Raw genomic sequence first — 15,784 nt, forward strand, 5'->3', positions numbered from 1 at the left:
GTAGTTGCTATCTATTTAGTTGCCGGAGCAAACTATTTGCCATTTGGTTACAATCTATTAATATTTCGGGATCTCCGTCAAAGTGAAAAAGGTACATATCACCTAAGGTCGAATCGAACAATGGGTAAAGTCCTGAAACTGACAACTCGTACCTGAATGTAACATCTCAGCTGAATAAAATTATTTAAAAAGTCTTAGCAGAATATACCGTGACGCTCTGGGGGGCGCCCTGCATTTCTAATGACCAGCCCTGTTTGTTTTTCTTGAGTTGAAATGTTTTTGTGCGATTATTGGGTTTCCAGTTAATTTATTGTTACATTTTAGCTTGGGTTATACAGTTATTTCCTTGTGTATTTGCGGGTCACTCTAACTGTAACCAGGGTGTGTGATAGTCACCTCCCCCGTCTTGAGAGACTGGTTGGGTTCACTCTCAGGGTCATGGTGCCCGGTCTGTTTGTGTTTATCACAATGATATGGTAAGCTGAACTACTGGAGTGCCACGTGGGTGGCTATAAATACGGATATGTACTGAGTATAATGGAAACGTATGTAAAGGATGAAAAGTTATTGAATGGTTTATTGTATATATTTATTTTTGAATAAAGTATATTTTGAAATATATAAAAAAATAAAACGGTTGTTGAGCCAGGGTAGGTATTGGTGCGCCATACCAACAAGCCACCAAGACCTCGCCTGTCTGGGGTGAGAGGGGCCCTTCCTAGTCAGATCCCTTCTGAAAGCCCGGAACATCGTCTCCACATCCCGCTGCCCGCGGGAGGACTGCAGTGGGGAGGAATCAGTAACCCACCTCTTTTTCACACCGTGGGTTCGCAGAGGAGGATGAAAGGGCTGGTGTCACGCTTCATCCCCAGCAGCTGAGTAACAGAGGACTCTCTGATCTACGGGCTGGTCCCGGGACGCACACGGAGACAAACATCCGGTGCTGCTGGCAGATCATCAACTCGGTGAAAGATGCTCTTTGGTCGGCCTGAAACTTAATGGTCTACCAGCACATGGAGATGTCCGTGGCAGAATGCCGACTGGCACATTCTCGGCTGCAGGAGTACGTGCTGAGGGACGCACTGAAACTTGCTGCAGCCACCGCAAGGGCCCGATGGGAAAGGACCGTAGTTTAGGGTTCTTCTCCCGCGGGAGTGGGAGGGGTCGGGTGGCGGGGAATATGCCCCTCAATAAGGGTTGTACAATATGAACCAACAGAGTGCTACGTGAGTGGCTGAAATTGGTAAACTGTATAGAATGCAATGGTAATGTCTGTAAAGTACTCAAAGTTATTGAATGTTTTATTGTAAATAATTTTACTGTGAATAAAGTATAATTTGTTTAAAAAAAAAGGTTGTCGAGTTCAACGAGTTTCCTCGTCTGTCATTATGGACCAAATGCTCACCTCCAACGTGTTGTTGGTGTCAGGAGTGGGATGCGAGATTGAACAGCTACGACGTCGGACAGAGAGCCTTAAACCTGGAGAATAAGACGAGGGACCGAGCAGTATGCCTCCCTCTCACCCACGGGCAGGGCTCAAGCAGACGAGACCCGGAGGGAGGACCTGGGAACCGAGCATTGTGCCTTCCCAGGGAGCCCCGACGGAGCGAGTGTACCCAGGCTCCCCAACCCGGGGACAGAGCGGAGCGCGTCACTCGTCTCCGTCGCGACCCGCACCGGGGAACCCAAGACGCCGTAGCCATAGGAGGATGGGTACCATGGCAGACACCGCCGGTGCAAGAGGAAGACCAAAGCGTCGCCTCCCTCCAGCGAGCCCGGGCTTGCCTCACCGAGACTGAGGAGGAAAGTGACGAGGAGGAGCCGGTGAGGCAAGTCCGACCAGCGCTGCGGCCAAGAAACAATCTCTGCTACCAGTGCGGTGCGGCAGGTCATTTGGTCCGGGACAACCCCACCCCGGCACCACGCCACAGCCCAGGAGCAGCAGAACCCCTCCGGGCGGGCCGTTTGGGTGAAGAGCAAGGCTTACACGTGGATGCCTGCGTGCTGGAGGGCATCAGGTGCTGTATGTTGGTGGACACGGAGTCAACTATCACTACCATCTGTCCCAGTGTCCTCCCCAGCACGGACCAGCCATCCCCGCCTGGGTGGACAACGACACCGGTCCGGTTGGCTACGGTCACCGGTGACTGTGCGGCAATGCGAGGGAAGAGGAGGTTGTGCATCGCAGTGGACACGAGGTGTGACTCACCAACATCCGAGAGTCCTGAATCATCGGCCTGGACCTGCTGTCCCAGTAGAGGCCCGTGTGGATGTGTCGGGGGCAACACTCTACCTCGGTGCTGAAGCCGTGGCTCTCCGGCAGGGCAGCTCCAGGAAGCAGTCCCAGTGGGAGCAACAACCACACCGGTTTCACAGCGGCCCGGGGCAGTGCAGCACACCCGGCAGTGGCGCAACGCAACACCGCTGAACCAGGAGCAAGTGACGGTGACGCCGACGACCACCTCCCCACCACGGACCAGCAGTGCACAGCGAACAGGTGAGCGATCCGATGTTGGCCCGGGTGAGGGCATGGCTGTGTGGGACGACGGCCGGAGTGGGCAGAGGTCTCTGTCCTGGACCCAGAGACCAAAGCCCTGTACTCGCAGTGGGGAACGCTGGAAGTCCCCGACGGGTTCCTGTTCAGGTGGTGGCAGTTGTCCGATGGTGACCGACATCTCTTGCAGCTGGTCCCCCGGGGACTCCGCGCCAAGGTGCTGCTGTCGGTGGACGGGCTGGTGGGGGCCGGCCATTTCGGATTTGCAAAGACGCTGGGGCAGGCTGCGTGAACGCTTCTACTGGCCTGGGTACAGGCAGGACGTGGAGCGTTCGTGCGCTGCTGCGACGCTTCCAGGTTCCAGAAAGGGCTAGGCCGCCAGTCTGAGGTGCTAAAGCAGCAGTTCATGGTGGGAGCTCCAGCATGGGTCTACTGCCCCTCCCGGAAGAAGGGACTATCCCCCGGGCTTGGAAGCCACTGGAAGGGGCTGGGAGAGGTGATACCGCATCTCCGATGTGGTATATCGGGTGCTGTTGCCTGAGCGGCGGAAGGCAGTTGTGCTGTACTGGGACCGACTGGCACCCTGTCAGCCTGTCAGAGTGAGTTTTTGGGTAGATGATTCATTTTACACTTAAATGACTCTGGTCACCAGTCTTCTGTTTGACAAAGTACTGTGGATTGAGTTCACAACAATGCATTTCCTAAAATCTGTGAATACTAGATGCTGTTGACGCTGTAGTTTGACCAGATGCTGTAGTTTTGAAGACAGTATTATATATACTTTATAAATATTAACTGTCCTCTATGTTAGCACGTAAAATGCCAAATAAATGTATTGTGGATTTGACTTGCATTCCTAAAGGCTGTGAGTACCAACTCAGACATGTTGGCGTCAGGAGGAAAGGATGAAGTCAGAAGGTGTGATGTTTTGTATGTAGCTTCAATAGGAAGCATTGTCCATGCATTGCCTATAACTTTGTAAGCAGCGATTGCCTTTTGTGTTTAGCATATAAATATCGAGCCCACATTGGGCTAGCAGATCTTTCTACCGAAAGCGTCTCCATCCATAATGATGCCTACCGTACCTTGTTGTGTCGAATAAAGAAGCTGCTTTGTATCTACCAGTAACTCTGTCTCCCCGGTGATTTCATCCACCCCACAACATTTGGTGTCAGGAGTGGAATACTTCGTGACCCGTCGTGTGGCCAGCGTTCCTAGCAGTCTAAGTTGGTGAGTATTTTTCTAAAGTAACACTCAGACTTGGATCAGTTCGGTCGGTGGTACACGGGAACACTAGGTATCACGAACACGGAGAGTTGAACTGGTAGATATAAAAGGAGTGTGTGCATGTGCATGTGTGTTTATGTATGTGAGGAAACTGTACGTGTTAACTTGGACCACCAGTTGCGAAGGTGGTAACCGACCGTACGATTCGAGACACCAGAGTAGGGGCATATATACTTGTTCGGGGAGCTGCAGGTTAGTGTATGCGTTTGCAAGTGTGACGCAAGGGAATACAGCAGGCATCATGAGTTCGGGTACTCAAAAGTGGCAGATTGTGGAATACATACTCCGCGGTTTTGACTATGTGTTGTTTAACTGGTACTCGTCTTTTATATTTTGCGTAGTGTGGGGATAACTCAGGAAGAGGTTTTACCCAGGTAGATCTACCAGAATGGCACTTATTGAGGTCAGGCAACGTCAGGTTGAGAACCCTGATGACCTGAGCCAGCCCTTGACCTTGATTACGACTATTCATAAGCCCTTCACCCCCGGGGAGAAACAGAGCATCTTGTCTGAGTTGCCCTCACATAAAGTCGTCCTGTGGGAATTCAGAATTCTGTTGCAAGCTTGAGGAAATGGTTGAAATTCACCAGATGCACCCTAAAGATATACACGTGTTAGTGAAAGCCAAGTGCCCAAGGAATATGTGGGACAGTATGTCTCAGGGGGTGCGGGATAGTACATGGGCAACTACCGGGAGTGACAGTAATGAAAAAAGATATCGCTCTTTTAAAAGGGAAGTGTGGCAGTGACTGGGGGAAAGCGAGAGTAGCTGGGGAACGATAATGGCAGTGACCCACAGGGCTGATGAGACAGCCATGGATTATGCAGAACGTCAATACCAAGCATACGAAGAGCATACAGGGTTGGATAATCCAGGGAGGGATGACCCAGTCTTCCTAGAAATGCTGAAGGAAGGCCTGAGCTCAGCCCACCAGGAAGTTTTAGATTTAGGCATAACGGTGGGGTCCGACTGCTCTGCAATAGTTTCGTGGGCCGGTGAGATAGACCAAAGAAAAGGCAAGAGAAATCGTAAGGTGAGTATAGTGGATGCAGCTGCTGTGATGTCCTGGAGAGTTTGTTTTGCTTGCTGGCAGCCAGGGCACCCAGCAAAGGACTGCTGGACCAGGTATAAGACAGTGAAGGAGTTGATATGCTACAGCTGAGGCCTATTGGGACATGGCTGGAGACAGTGTCCAAAAGGGAGGGGGAAAACCCAGGCGAAGGTCACGGCAGACACCCAGTCACTCATCCCATCAGCAACCAGTCTGACTGTCGATCTGATCAGAGTTAGTAACGGTGCGTCTTCGGGCAGGAAAAGATGTGGCAGCGGGCTCCACTGCCAGCCCTGGTGACCCGCGGATGTACACAACAGCATTGTTAGGTGGCCGGTAACATAATATGTTAGTGGACACAGGGGCATCGGTATAAATAACTGACCTACCCTTATCAACAGCCGGACAGGCTATTTATATTACGGGAGTAGGAGGAAAAATGGTAAAAGCAGAAACAAGCGAGTCGCAAGTACTAGAAATCGGGGGAGTGCAGCTTCCAGTGTTTTTCTGGGTGTGTCCAAATAATGAGGGCACAATCCTTGGAACAGACATTGCAATATAACAGCTGTTATATTACAATGTCTATTCCAAGGATCGTGCCCTCATTATAGATTCAGGAAAAGGAGAAGTAATACGGACATGTCAAGGGCAGCGAACGCGCACAACCAACAGAATACACAGCATGGCTAGCATAGGCGCAGCTGCCCCGATCATTAGAGACTGGAGCCAGGATGATGTCTATGGGTTACCTTGTCAGCAGTTCCCAGCTGTGTGGGCTAGGCACAAGCAAGATTGTGGGCAGGTAAAGATAAACCCAGTTAAAATAGCTGGGGACCTGCATAAACCCCATAAGCAGTATCCGATAAAACCTGACGTGCTGGCAGCCGTCCAGGGTAGAGTGAAGGAACTAAAACACCAAGGGATACTCAGAGAGACTGCAGCCATGACTAACTCACCTATATGGCCAGTAAAGAAACCCAATGGATCATATCGGTTAACAATAGACTATACCGCCCTTAATAAGACCACACCCAGATTGCATCCCATCATGGCGAGCCCTGCAACAATCCTGAATGGCCTGTCTCCAGGACATAAATTTTTTTCAGTCCTGTATATCACTAATGGGTTTTAGGGGCTTCCCTTAGCACCTGAATCCCAAGACCGATTAGCCTTCACCCTGGGTGGGCGGCGGTATACGTGGATCAGACTCCCCCAGGGATTCCACAATAGCCCTGCTATTTTTCATAAAGTCATGGCGCAGACTTTGGAAAAGCTCAATTTAATGCCCTACCGGACGACCATTTTACAATATGTAGATAGTCTACTCGTTGCTTCGGAAGATGAAGCAGGCCATTTAGGAGTGATGGCCGGTGTTTTAGAGGTACTACAGGATGAAGGGTTTAAAATCAGTCCGCACAAGGCTCAGCTGGGCAAACAAACCATACAGTACCTGGGCTACACCATTTCCCAAGGGAGGAAGGACATGTCAGATGACAGACGCTGGGCAATCAGCTCCATGCCCTGCCCAGTCAACGTAAGGGGAGTGAGGAAGGTGATGGGTTTGTGAAACTACTGCCGAAATTTTATACCGGGATTCTCAGCACTAGTGGCCTTGATTAAAGGAGGGAAGCCCCTCTGGAAGAAGTAAAGTGGGGGTCAGAAGAGGAAAAGGCCTTTACAGAAATCAAGAAAGCGCTGGTTCCCGCACCCGCATTAGGGTTACCAGATACAGCTCGCCCCTTTCACCTATACTGTAGTAACGAGGGAGGGTACTACAACACGGTAGTGGTGCAGGACCATGGGACTATTACTGTACGAAACAGGACCCGGCTGCAGCAGGACTCCCCCGCTGCGTTGCAGCTTTGGACTGCGCCGCGTGGGCTGTGCGAGTAAGCGAACCAGTTGTGATGATGGGGCAACTGATCCTACACACAGCCCATACCATTGTAGAGCTCCTGAACACGGGGAGGCTGAGGGCAGTCACCGATAGCCGAAGAGCAGCTTGGGAGGCAGTTCTCATTCTAAAGGACAAATCAGTAACTATAGTTAGAGACACGGGGGAGGATCCCACGAGCACCATCCTAACAGACGGAGAAGCACGTGAGTGCCAAATAGAAATTGTCAAGGAAGGAGATATCGGTGTGAAGGAAACACCTCTGGAAGGAATAGCAGATGAAATCTTTATAGATGGGTCTAGGAGGTACATAGATGGGAAACCACAAACTGGGTGGGCCGCGGCAAAGGAAACAGGTGAACTGCCAGGGCGTTGCTCAACTCAGGTAGCAGAACTGGCTGCTCTGATAGAAGCTCTACGCTGCAGTGAGGGCAGACGGGTAAATATATATACTGACAGCTGGTATGCATTTGGGGTGGTGCATGATTACCTAATGGCTTGGGCACGACGAGGATTCATAACTTCAACAGGTGCTAATATTCAGCATGGGCACCAAATACGACAGCTACTGGAAGCAGTGAGCCTGCCAGAAGAGGTGGCAGTGATTAAGGTAAAAGCGCACCAGAAGGGTCGGAGCATGAAACAGAAGGGAAATGAGTGGGCAGATGTTGCTGCGAAGAAGGCAGCAGAGGAACAATTGAAATTGCAAATGTGCAGGAGGAAACGACAGAAGCCAGCTTAGTAAAATTATATGAAGAGGTAGAGGCAGAAGAGAAGGAACCATGGAGGAGAAAAGGAGCAAAGGAGGAACCAGACGGGTGCTGGACACACGGGGAGGAAAGAGTCACGGTGGCCCCACCCTGCATTAGACAGATACTACTATAGTTATCTCATAGGGTGATGCATCAGGGAAGGCAGAGCATGATCACAGCCCTCCGGCAGGACTGGTTGTCCTGGGATGGGAGGGGATGTTAAGAAATTCTGCCGTCGTTGTAGCATTTGTGCCCAGCATAACCCTGGTAAGGGCAGAAAGCTACAGCTGGCAAATCAGCCTCGGCCAAGGGGACCCTGGGAAAACATCCAGATAGACTTCACAGGGCCCCTGCCAGAAAGCAGGGGGGAAAGTTACCATTTAGGAATTACGGATCACTTCACCCGGTGGGTAGAGGCTTTCCCAACAAGGGACTGCACTGCCCACACCGCTGCATGGATCCTAGTTCAGGAAATCCTCCCAAGGTGGGGAACCCCAGTTCAGGTGGATTCAGATCAGGGAGCACATTTCACGGGGAAAGTGATGAAGGAGATGTGTCGACTGCTAGGGATTCGACAACGGTTCCATGTACCCTACCACCCCCAGGGTTCAGGGATGGTAGAAAGGATGAACTGAACAATCAAGAATGCGTTAGCCAAAGCTATAGGTGAGACTGGAAAGACATGGGTTAATGTATTACCAGGAATCCTGATGAGATTGTGCGCAACCCCGAATCACACTTTGGGTCTCAGCCCCTACGAATTATTGATGGAGCGAGCAATGCGACTCCCCTATGGGGTAATTATGGGTTGTGGGGAGCCTGGGGCTTACAGGGATAGAATGAGCCAATATGTGAAAGACCTTTGTAACCAATTTAAAGTGTTGAAGGACCGAGCGAAACAACAGCAGTGAATCGCTGATCAGAGAGAGTCAGAGGAAAAGGGGATAGTCCTTCCACAGCCCGGCGAGCAAGTTATGGTGAGGGTGCTGCCGGAAAGGCCGGGGTTTGCCCCCGGGTGGATAGGACCACAAATGGTACTCTTAACCAATGATATGTGTGTCTGTGTACAGACTCGGCGAGGCAGCCAGTGGAAACACTGGAACCAGATTAAAACATATGACTCACTTTCTTGTTGCTCCCACAAACAGAGCAGGGGACCAAGCATACCCAGTAACCATGTAATTACAGAGAACCTGAGAGAGGAACACCAGCCGGCCATGCCAGACCTGACCACAGCTGATGAAAACATACCCGGACGAAACGCAAAGGCAGAAAACGCTGAGAGCGTGGCAGAAGACACAGAGAACGTGTTGGAAAACCATGAATAGCCTGCTAAAGTGTGATGATGATGGTACTCTGTAAAGAAGGCTGGTTGCTGAAGGCAGATGATTAATTTTATAGCACAGTATAGAGACTTATTGGAAAATAGATGGGGAGGGATGTTTGAGTTAAAGCCGAGACAGCAAGTTCCACCACTTCGATGGCATTTCAGACTGCACACGGCATCTGGAAGCAGTCACCCCAGTCTGAGGAGCTGGGCCCTTTCAGCAGTTGGGCCAGTGATTGACCGGACAGTTTGGAAGGGGGTGCCACTGGGGGAAGGTCCTTGCAGACATTTACGTAGAGGCCACTCATCCTGTACAGCGATGAGATTTCAGCGACCAGAGGATAAAGGGATGAAGACAAAGGAATGCGATTAAGCTGCAGTCAGCCTGCAGGGAAAGAGCCGACAGGCACACGAAAGGAGCTGCATTTTCTAAGGACTTGGAACAGCCTCTCCGCTTAACATTTGGTAGGTAGCGATTAGGGAATGCTAGGATAGATATGGAGGTACATAAAATTGGGGGGAGGGGGGAAATTTCGAGACAGGCCATTTTTGGTGTCCGATTTGAGCAGATCCTCCTAGGCTGGCCTTTCCTGGTACAAATTTAATTTTTGTCCAGGAGGGCCAGGAGGAGGGACTGTTAGAGTGCGTTTTTGGGTAGATGATTAATTTACACTTAAATGACTCTGGTCACCAGTCTTCTGTTTGACAAAGTACTGTGGATTGAGTTCACAACAATGCATTTCCTAAAAGCTGTGAATACTAGATGCTGTTGATGCTGTAGTTTGACTAGATGTTGTAGTTTTGAAGACAGTATTATCTATACTTTATAAATATTAATTGTCCTCTATGTTAGCATGGAAAATACCAAATAAATGTATTGTGGATTTGACTTGCATTCCTAAAGGCTGTGAGTACCAACTCAGACATGTTGACGTCAGGAGGAAAGGATTAAGTCAGAAGGTATGATGTTTGTATGTAGCTTCAAAAGGAAGCATTGTCCATGCATTGTCTATAACTTTGTAAGTAGTGATTGCTTTTTGTGTTTAGCATATAAATATCGAGCCCACATTGGGCTAGCAGACCTTTCTACCGAAAGCGTCTCCATCCATATGATGCCTGCTGTACCTTGTTGTGTCGAATAAGGAAGCTGCTTTGTATCTACCAGTATCCCTGTCTCTCCAGTGATTTCATCCACGCTACAACAAGCCCTTGGCCATCACTAACTCAGCGAGGCTGAAGTAAGGAAATGATACTCTGGGTGTCCTGCCTCTTGCCTCACGCAAACAGGTGGCAGTGTCGACACCCATCGGGACTTTTGGACTTTGTTATAGACTCTGAGGTTGGCGGGAACGACTGACCCATCAGGTAGAGGCAGTGTGACACCCTGGCGGCGTGTGGTCGACAGCCCACCCCTTTATTTCTAATAACCAGTACTGTTTGTTGTTCTTGTGTTAAAATGCTTTTGTGGGATTATGAGGGGCGGAAGTTCCAGTTCATTTATTGTTACATTTTATCTTGGGTTATTTGTGGGTCACCCTAACTGTAACTGGGGTGTGTGATGGTCACCTCCCCCGTCTGTGTAAGACTGGTTGGGTTCACGCTCCGGGTCATGGTGCCAGGTCTTTGCAGTTTATCACAATAAAAAGGTTGTTGAGATAACAAACTTCCTGGTCTGCCATTATGGACCACATACCCGCCATAAAACCAACAATGCCTAGTTTATTAAGTTCGAGGGAATAGCTGCTACTTAGTTAGAGGTAATACCACATTGTCAGTTTGATCAAATTCGTAAGGGATTTTAAGAGTTAATGAGGTGAGTAAAGTCTTACAAATCAAAAGAAATACAAAATATGTGATAAACTACAAAAACAGCATGATAGAGTCAAAAGTTTCAAGAGCAAATCTTTACATTAACTGAACGAGTGAAAGAACACTGTAGTTCAATTGATATGCATTGTATGAAGTTTCAAAGTGAATGAAAAAGTACCACCACGACTTTGCGTGGGCGATCCTAATGCTTCAAGTGACACGGCTGCTAGTGCTTCACCCTGGGAAAGCACCTACTTCTTAAACTCCACCCATGGAATTACAGCTCACATCGGACAATCTTCTTATACACCGCCACCATTCAAACGCAGAAGAATGACAGGACTCCAGGAACAGCGACTCTATACGAACTCGGAGGAATTACAATGTGGACCTGACATGGACTCTAGTGGCCTGTAGTGACTCAGGTGAGAATGACAGTTTTGAAAGAAAAAGATTGACAGCTATGTCAGATGAAACTCTTGCTAATTAATACATTGACAAGCTAGTAGCAGATCAATCGACTATTGCTCAACAACCTGAAGTGCTCAGAAGACCCTGTGACTCTTATTGAAGAGCAACTGAAAGTGTTTTAAACTTTAAACAAGACATTGTGTAATGCACCTGCATTAAGAATCCCTGATACGGCTGGACAATTCATCCTGTATGCCAATGAGAAACACATGTTAGTAGCCTTAATTCAAGAACGTGGAGACCAACAGCATCTTGTAGGTTACTACTCTGCCAATGATTGGATTGTATACACTGACGACTCCTCAATGTTTGAAGAAGAGATTCAGATGGTTGTTTCTGAAACCAAAGTACTGGCATCAGGAAGCCTGGCTTCTCTGTGCAACAGGCAGAACTGAAAGCTTTGACTGAAGCCCGTAAGTTGGCAGAAGGAAGTTCAGATAATATCGACACTGATATAGTTTTGGAGCTGTTCGTGACTTTGGAAACCTATGGAGACAAAGAGGAATTCTTAAGTCTGTAGGATCCCCAATCAGGAGTGGTGAACTGGCAAGAGAACTTGTGAATGTTATACAATTGACATCAGAGGTTGCCATACTAAAATGTAAAAGTTACTTCAAAATGACTACAATGGAAATGAAGATGAAATTGCAGAAAAGGCAGCATGAGAAGAACCTGATAATTCCAATATGCCTCTAGTGGCTATACAACATAATTCTGGAAGCTTTGTACAGCATTAAGTGAATAAATATTTACCCCATTCATTAACTTTTTTCTACAATATCAAATAAGTGTTCTTGAATTATTGATAGAATACTTACTCAGTACTGTAGTAAAAAGTTAATCAATGGGGAAAACACTTATTCCCTATTGGAATTTCTTAACACTGGGTATAAAAGTAGCTGTTTTGTGCTAAGCACCATCTTTCTCTTTTCTTTAGTTTCCTTTCTTCAAATAGTAGACTTCTGTCCCTGCTTGTTTCAAATTCCTTTTGTTCTGTCAACTCAATAAAATGATCGTGAATAAGCAAGTTTTATGTCTCATTCCTGACTTCTAAAAGAGCCTTGGATTTAAAGAGCAGAATCCAACACTATCATGGGCAGTAGTTTGTACCATCTCAGACTTATGTTTATTGTTATATACTCAAGAACATGTTTGCACAGGTGCAATGAAAAACTTACATGCAGCAGTATAGGCAAGTGGCATCAGAGACACAACATTCAGACGATAATCAGATTAAATATTATGCACAATTTTACAAAATTGCAACAATAAGAACAAAGAAGTGTCCATTGCAGTGCAAAGTGTTGCTGTACTGAAGATGTGATTAATAAGATAGTATTTAGCTTTATTTGTCACATGTACATCAAAACATACAGTGAAATGCAACATTCTCATCAAATCAAGTCAGCTAGGATTGTCCTGGGCAGCCTGCAAGTGTTGCCGTACTTCTGGTGCCAACATAATATGCCCATAACTCACGAACTGGAGCATCCGGAGAAAACCCATGCGGTCATGGGGAGAATGTTCTTGTACAGACTGCAGCAGAATAAAACCCTATTATTTTTTACAGCTGGTGCTGTAAAGCATTACACTAACTACTACACTACTGAACTGGTCAGTTCAAGAACTGAATGGATGAAGCAAGGTAGCTGTCCTTGATCTCTTTCTCTGCAGGTATTTAGGGTAGGAATGAAGCTCCTCCATCTCTGGCAGTATTCAGGGCTTCTTTCATCGTGTCAGCAGATCAGTTTTTCCTACTTTCAGTCATGCAAATTCCAGGTGGAGACTTAGGAATACCGTCACACTCAGATGTAGAAAGATGTGAACTTCCCACTATTCAGGACATTTATATCGATGGGCATGTAAAAAGGGCCTGAAGGATTATTGGGGACCCAAGTCACCCTAACTACAAACTGTTTCAGCTGCTACCATCCAGGAAACTGTATTGCAACATAAAAACCAGGACCAACAAGCTCTGGGACAGCTTCTTCCACCAGGCCATCAGACTGATTAATTCACACTGACATCATTGAATTTCTAAGATATATTGACTGTTCTGTTGTATATCTTACTGTACATACTATTTATTACAAATTACTATAATTTGCACATTCAGACGGAGATGTAACATAAAAGGTTTCTACTCCTCATGTATGTGAAGATTGTAAGAAATAAAGTCATTTCAATTCAGTGCTGTTTCCATAACAATTTCGTTTTACCAGTCAGGATGCTGGACTGGTGGACCACTCTAAGTCTGTCCTCTGTCCTTTGACCTGTTCGGCATGGGTGACCCTACTAAGGGCCAAAGTGTAAAGCCCCAGCTCCAGCCAACATAACTTTCCAAGTCATTGAGGCATGCTAGCCTCCAAACCACAACCAGGTTGTGGTCCTCTTGGAGGGTTCTCGACCTGGTGGTATGGGGTTTCAGCATTCTGTCGCTCCCGCCTGGGGGCAACTGCAGGAAGATGTTACAACCCAGAAGGTGGGGATCTTTGATGATAGATACAGCTTCCTGAGGCAGTACTTCATGTAGAGACTATGTGGTGGGGAGGGATGTGCCTGTGAGTCCACTGTCTCTACACATTCAAATTGCTATACCAGACCGTGATGCAAGCAGTCAAAACACTTAACAATGCATCTGTAGTAGTTTATTAGTGTGTTTGGTGACATGCCAAACCTTCTTTACTTTCATTATTTATTTTTTATTTAGAGGTACAGCATGGAATAAGCCCTTCCGGCCCTTCGAGTTGCACCACCAGCAACTCCCAACTTAACCCTGGGACAGTTTACAAAGACCAATTAACCTGCTAACTATGCATCTTTGGACTGTGGGAGGAAACCGGAGCACCCGGAGGAAACCCATGCATTCCACGAGGAGGACGTATAAACTCCTTACAGAGGACGTCGGAAATGAACTCTGAACTCCAACACCCCGAGCTTAAAAGTGTCACATAAATGTTACTTTACTGTGGCACCTCAGAATAAAAAGATTATTATCTTAATCTTATCTCGTGATTTGATCTATGTGCTGGGCTATGGATATCAGATACATTAATTTCCAGGAATTTAAAGCTGCTGATATACCAATGTAGATCTTTAAAATCTTCCAAAGAATGTAGCATCACCTCCCAAAAAAGTAGGAAAGAGAAAAGTGGAGGATGTGTGGGAACAGCACAGGCTCTCTAGCAAATAATACGTTTGGAAATATATGATTGTTCCCTAATTATCAGAGTCAAAATCCTGGAAACTCTGCTTGTGGACCGTTTGCCCCACTCCAATCAGGGAAGTGGCCACACACCATCCATGCCACAACTAGAAGAGTCAAAACCACCTACTTCCCCCAAGCCATCAGGCTGATCAACACTTCCACCTCAGCACACCCCTCATCACCAATATGTTATCATTTCCTGTCAGAGTTACTTTATATACAGATACTCTTGTACCTAGGGTCACTTTATGTACATCCAGTCGGTCTCAAAGGACAACAGATGATGATCATCATCACAAGCCTGGGTGGAAGGTATGGAGATCCTGAGATGCCCAGTCAGCAAGGTCCCCCTCCCGGCCTCACTAGTGTAGTCCAAAGGACAGCTTATGAAGCAATCAGTATGGCAGCAGCTTGGCTACAGGAGCTGCAGGAAGGATGTTCAATGATGTCCAGCTGCCTCAGGGGCTCCACTCCTAATTTGCTGTATTGGTTTAGTCCCGTAGCCTTGGCAAAAGAATAAATCAAGGAAGGTAGTGCACCCGTGGCTGACAAGGGAAATTAGGGATAGTATCAATTCCAAAGAAGAAGCATACAAATTAGCCAGAAAAAGTGGCTCACTTGAGGACTGGGAGAAATTCAGAGTTCAGCAGAGGAGGACAAAGGGCTTAATTAGGAAGGGGAAAAGAGATTATGAGAGAAAATTGGTAGGGAACATAAAAACTGACTGTAAAAGCTTTTATAGATATGTAAAAAGGAAAAGGCTGGTAAAGACAAATGTAGGTCCCCTACAGACAGAAACAGGTGAATTGATTATGGGGAGCAAGGACATGGCAGACCAATTGAATAATTACTTTGGTTCTGTCTTCACTAAGGAGGACATAAATAATCTTCCAGAAATAATAGGGGACAGAGGGTCCAGTGAGATGGAAGAACTGAGCGAAATACATGTTAGTAGGGAAGTGGTGTTAGGTAAATTGAAGGGATTAAAGGCAGATAAATACCCAGGGCCAGATGGTCTGCATCCCAGAGTGCTTAAGGAAGTAGACCAAGAAATAGTGGATGCATTAGTGATAATTTTTCAAAACTCGTTAGATTCTGGACTAGTTCCTGAGGATTGGAGGGTGGCTAATGTAACCCCACTTTTTAAAAAAGGAGGGAGAGAGAAACCGAGGAATTATAGACTGGTTAGCCTAATGTCGGTGGTGGGGAAACTGCTGGAGTCAGTTATCAAAGATGAGATAACAGCACATTTGGAAAGCGGTGAAATCATCGGACAAAGTCAGCATGGATTTGTGAAAGGAAAATCATGTCTGACGAATCTCATAGAATTTTTTGAGGATGTAACTAGTAGAGTGGATAGGGGAGAACCAGTGGATGTGGTATATTTGGAGATTAGTGTGCAAACTTAATGCACACGGTATTGGGGGTAAGGTATTGATGTGGATAGAGAATTGGTTAGCAGAAAGGAAGCAAAGAGTGGGAATAAACAG

At 47.1% G+C, this 15,784-nt stretch overlaps 1 long non-coding RNA gene across 1 annotated transcript; it reads left to right on the forward strand.

Moving 5' to 3' along the window:
* The first annotated feature begins 2,222 nt into the window (after window positions 1-2,222).
* LOC140206674 (uncharacterized) lies at window positions 2,223-14,029 on the forward strand. The gene is made up of 3 exons (XR_011888360.1): window positions 2,223-2,497; window positions 3,501-3,724; window positions 13,797-14,029. It is a non-coding gene; the product is annotated as an uncharacterized lncRNA (long non-coding RNA).
* Window positions 14,030-15,784: the final 1,755 nt, after the last annotated feature.

The sequence above is a fragment of the Mobula birostris genome, chromosome 1, assembly GCF_030028105.1.
Source record: "Mobula birostris isolate sMobBir1 chromosome 1, sMobBir1.hap1, whole genome shotgun sequence".
Classification (NCBI taxonomy): domain Eukaryota; kingdom Metazoa; phylum Chordata; class Chondrichthyes; order Myliobatiformes; family Myliobatidae; genus Mobula; species Mobula birostris.